Source organism: Marmota marmota, unplaced genomic scaffold (genome assembly GCF_001458135.2).
Source record: "Marmota marmota marmota unplaced genomic scaffold, marMar, whole genome shotgun sequence".
Classification (NCBI taxonomy): Eukaryota; Metazoa; Chordata; class Mammalia; order Rodentia; family Sciuridae; genus Marmota; species Marmota marmota.
Window position 1 is genome coordinate 1,765,329 of NW_025999969.1, and position 5,454 is coordinate 1,770,782.

Genomic DNA, 5,454 nt, shown 5'->3' on the forward strand with positions numbered 1-5,454 from the left:
GAGAGGTGGGAGGGAAAGGGAGAGAGAAGGGAAATTGCATGGTAATTGAAGGAGACCCTCAGGGTTATACAGTGGAGGGGGGAGGGGGGAGGATGGGAAAGGCAGCGGAGCACAACAGACACTAGTATGGCAATATGTAAATCAATGGATGTGTAACTGATGTGATTCTGCAATCTGTGTATGGGGTGAAGGTGGGAGTTCATAACCCACTTGAATCAAAGTGTGGAATATGATATGTCAAGAAATTTGTAATGTTTTGAACAACCCACAATAAAAAATTAAAAAAAAATTAAAAAAAAATAAAATAAAATACACATTAATATGAACCAGCAGTCTCATTAGGAGGTATTTCCCCAAAAGAAATGAAGACATATGTCTCCACAAAAACATGCATGCAAATGTTTATAGCTGCTTTACTCTTAATTGGCAAAAACTAGAAACAACACAAAGTCCAACAACAGTGACTGGATAAATAAACTGCAATGCATTCACACATTGACATAGTAAACCACAAAAGAAAGGAATGACCAGTGATACACTCAACTGTAGGGATGAATCCAAGGGTACCCACAGTGAGTAGATGAAGCTACATCTGCCATGATTCCATTTATATAACATTCTGAAATACTACAAGAAGTATAAAAAAGGGTTGCATATTGCATGATTCTACTAGAAAACATTCTGGAAAAGACAAAACTACAGAGCACAAAAACAGATCAGTAGTTGCCAAAGCTAAGGAGGTTGTCCATGGGACATCAATATAAGGCCCAATCCACCAATGTTCTATACCATTTTCCTGTCTTCTTAGGCAAATATTGCCAAAATCCTGTCAGATCTGATTAACCTTGAAGGATAGTAAGTCTAGAAAAAACAAAACGTTCTCTCTTTTATGAAACATTGATGATTTTTTTTAAGTGTTATGTTTCTTTTTTTTAATATTTAATTTATTTATTTTTATGTGGTGCTGAGGATCAAACAAACCCAGGGCCTCGCACGTGCTAAGGGAGCGCTCTACCGCTGAGCCACAACCCCAGCCCAACATTGATGATTTATCCAGTATTTCCATATATATAGACACCTGGTAGAAGTATGAATTTCCTAGGCACTTCCATCGAGTTCTACCTTTCGGCATAACCTGAAAAACTCTGAAACACAGCTTTGATGTCTAGCTACTTTCTTTTCTAATGCCTAGAGATCTTGGTGTGATTTCTATCAGTCTAAGAATGTATGAGTCAGTTGCATTTAGTATTAAAAATATGGTAAGTTTAGATTTTTTAAAGTTTTACTCTAGGCAGAAATATTTTACTTATGTCATAAAACAGAATGCCATTATTCATACACTGTCTTTATTAAGGATGGCTACATTGAACAAGAAGAATCAAATGCTGGGACAGATCTGAATGTATGGTATTTAATCGAGTACTTAAAAGTAATGTCTGAGTTTAATTATTTAACAAATATTCATTGTGTGCCCAGCATATGGATCACAATTTTTAAATTCAATTATATACTTCTCATTAATAGAAAATCTCCAAGTATATAAACATGACACTTGAGTTATTTTATTTTAAAGGGATGCAATGATTGAATAAGATTAGCAATAAAATATCACTTTTACACTCTCTTCAAGGTGAAGAGCTATCGAAATAACTGTGTATAAAAATGGAAAACTTTTCACATAAGCTCATCTGTGAATCCGTGATCCTATTTAAAGTGAATATAAAGTTAAATACATAAATTCAACAGGCTGACTGTAGCTCCTAAATAAAATACTTTAAAAAGCATCACAACTTTGGTCACATTTTAATAAGCTCAGCATAAAACGTATATCACTATAATGCACAGCTTCACAAACTGCTAAAAATTATTAGCAATAATTCTTTATTATTCAAATGACATATTACTAGATGAAGTTTATAAAACAGTAAAACCACTTTACTGATAGATTCATTTTAGTGAAAATAAAATTTTGCAAATTTGTAATAAAGGAAATAGTTCCTAAATTTAAATTTTATGCATAATATTTTTTGAAAGCAAGTGGCAAGACTAAGACAAAACTACATTTATGCTAACAGTTCTAATACACTCATTAGTTTTTGAACAAAAAACAATATAAACAACATCAGGGAATTCCCCTGCTGGCTACTAGTGTCAGAGACAGAGAATCACTAACATCATTCATAATTTTTTTTAAAGTTACTCTAACACTTTGAATAGAAGAATAGTCTACAATTTCTGTTGTTCTCAGACTGAAAATTGAGAGATTATAATTCTATAATCATTTGACAACAATCTGCATAATGTTTGACTTTCTCAAAAAATAAGTTACCAAATTGTATATTCCCTGAGTTTAATATCAGACAAGTCCAAATTGAGGGGCATCATATAAAATAACTGGTCAGTTCTCTTTTAAAGGATCAAGGTCACGAAATGAACAATCAAAAAAGGCTGAGGAGTGTGGAATAAGGTGGGGAAGGTGACAGTGGGAGGATTCTTCAGCCTTACAGATCACAGAAGATTATAGAAGACTGAAGAAACATAATAACTAATTGCAACATGACATATGGATCTGATTCTGAACAACAAGAAACACAGAGACAGATCTGAATGCACCGTATTTAATCAAGTAATTAAAAATAATGGTATGCAAGTTTAATCATTTAACAAATATTCAGAAAGCACATAAGTGGAACAAATGGGGAAATTTCAATAAAGTGTATGGGTTAGATCACTGATGTACAAACTTTTTTGTATAAAGTGCATACCAGTAAATATTTAAGATTTATTGACCACATGAGGTTTCTATAGTATGTTCTTCTATCCTATTTTTAAAGACCCTTAAAAAATGAAAAATTAAGTCAGCAAAATGGTGCACACTTGTAATCCCAGGTATTCAGGAGGCTGAAGCAGGAGGATTACAAGTTCAAGACCAGCCTGGGCAATTTAGAGAAACCCTAACTCAAAATGAAAACAAAATAGGACTGAGGATGTAAGTCAATGATGCCTAAGATGAGTGAGACCCTAAATTCAATCCCCAGCATGGTACAGGAAAAAATAGTGAAACATCTGTTTTTAACTCGAAGGTCTTACCAAAGATGCAATAGGCCTGATTTTGATATTTATAGTATTGAACTGGAATAATAATAGGGAATTTGAATGAAGAGTGTATAAGAAGTTGTAAAAATATTGTACTATCTTATAATTTTTAAAGGATGTAATTATTTCAAAATGAAGAGCTTCAAGTTAAATAAATAAATAAAATGAAAATTATGATCAAACTACTCACATGTCCAACTAACTAGCTCATACATAACAAATACAACAATAAAAATACACACAATACTCTTTTTACTTCCTTGAACCACTGCCTAATGCTCTTCCTCTGTATGGACTGCTCTCACCTCCTCACTCATCCCAGAGGCCTTCACAGGCAGATCCTCCCTACACTTCGAGCTGTCAATCCAAGGTCACTTCCTGAAACAAACCTTCCCCACTGTCACCTTCCCCACCTTATTCCACACTCCAAGTTTCTATACCTTCTTTCTTAACAGAAATGGCAGTGGTAATCAAATGCTTATTGGTGTAACCAGTTATTTCATGTCTGTCTAAGTTTCAAGGTATAGAAACTTGGAGTGTGGGATAAGGTGGGAAAGGTGACAGTGGGGAAGGTTTGTTTGAGGAAGTGACCTTAGATTGACAGCTCGAAGTGTAGGAGAGCAGAAATCATGGCTCTCCTCTTCAATGCTGTATTCCCAGCACCTAGCTCAGGGCTCTGTGTACAGCAAATGCTCCAGACAGCAGATGGATGACAGGTGGGGTAAGGAAGTTCTTCAATGTGTCACTAGAGGAAGCTAGAACAAAGAGACAGTATCAGAGATGGACTAGAAAGTAAGTTTCTCATTAGAAGAAATAACTTACTAATAACACTGTCCAGTGATGGAATCAGTGGCTTTCTAAGCCTTTACAGAAGCTGAAGGCCATCTTTGATATAGAAAAGATCCAAAGTAACAGGTTAGTCTTACATCATTTTCAAGTTTCTCTAATTTTATATTCTGATCAATAGTATTCATAAACAGTTACAGGACACTCACATAATATACTAATTAATTAATTGCAGAATGACTATGAATTTAACAATGTTTTATAAAAAATACTATCATAAAATACAGGTAGAGCAATGTGACTAACAAGATCAACACTGCCATTTAACAAAATTAATAATAAAAGAGAAACAAACTTATCAACAGGGGAAAGGGTAAGTATGGTGAAACCATAAATTGATAAAATTATATGCAATAAAAGGTAATTACTTAAACAGATGTGCTAACAATATTAACTATATAATGTAATCTACATACTGCCTAATTAAATATATTTTATATTATACAAAACTATTTTTATTAAAATAAAAGAAGTGATCATATGCTTGTTCATATAATTCTGAGAACAAACTTAAAAGCAATAAGTGATATGACATCCAGAACATAAAGTCCATGTTGGAAGAAATAGATCAAAATATAAATAACATTTTTATAATGATTATACAACAAAAGTCAAACACCCACTGATATCTTGGCTTACAGAGATCCTCAAAGTGAGTAACTAAAATATTGCCAGCTCTTCTTCCAGTGTGCCTTCTGAGATATAATCCTTTAATTAAAATAAATTTAAAACTTTCTTTATTTAAAAAAAATCTTTTTAAAACTTTCTTTTTTAAGTATCTTTATTTAAGATAAATTTGAAACTTTCTTTTCCCCTAGGAAATCATTTTATGATATGTAGATTACATTATAAAGTGATCCTGTAAAAATATTTCACTAGGGCTGGGATTGTGGCTCAGTGGTAGAGCGCTCGCCTAGCATGAGCGGGACCCAGGTTCGATCCTCAGCACCACATAAAAATAAAGGCATTGTGTTGTGTCCATCTACACCTAAAAAATAAATATAAAAAAATTTCACTAAAGTTTTAACTAAAAATAAACGTATTGAGGTGGGTGTGATGGTGCAGGCTCTTAATCCCAGCAATTTGGGAGTCTGAGGCAAGAGGATTGTAAATTCCAGTCCACCCTGGAAAATTTGGTGAGATCCTGTCTCCAAAAATAGGCATGGTGGTGCACACCTTTAATCCCAGCGATTCAGGAGGCTGAGGCAGGAGGATTGCAAGTTGAAAGCTGGCCTCAGCAACTTAGTGAAGCCCTAAGCAATTTGGTGAGATCCTGTCTCAAAATAAGAAATTAAAAATGGGCTGGGGATGTGGCTCAGTGGTTAAGTGTCCCTGGGTTCAATCTCCAGTGCCAATAAATAAACATATTGAAAGAAATTTGTTTTTCAATACAAAAAGCAATGAAATAAACAAGTATTTCAATTCAATTTGTATTTGTAACATGTGACTATCACATCATCATTTAAATCCAAATGCATCCTTTTAAGTACTATAAGAAGTCTGTGGTTTTAG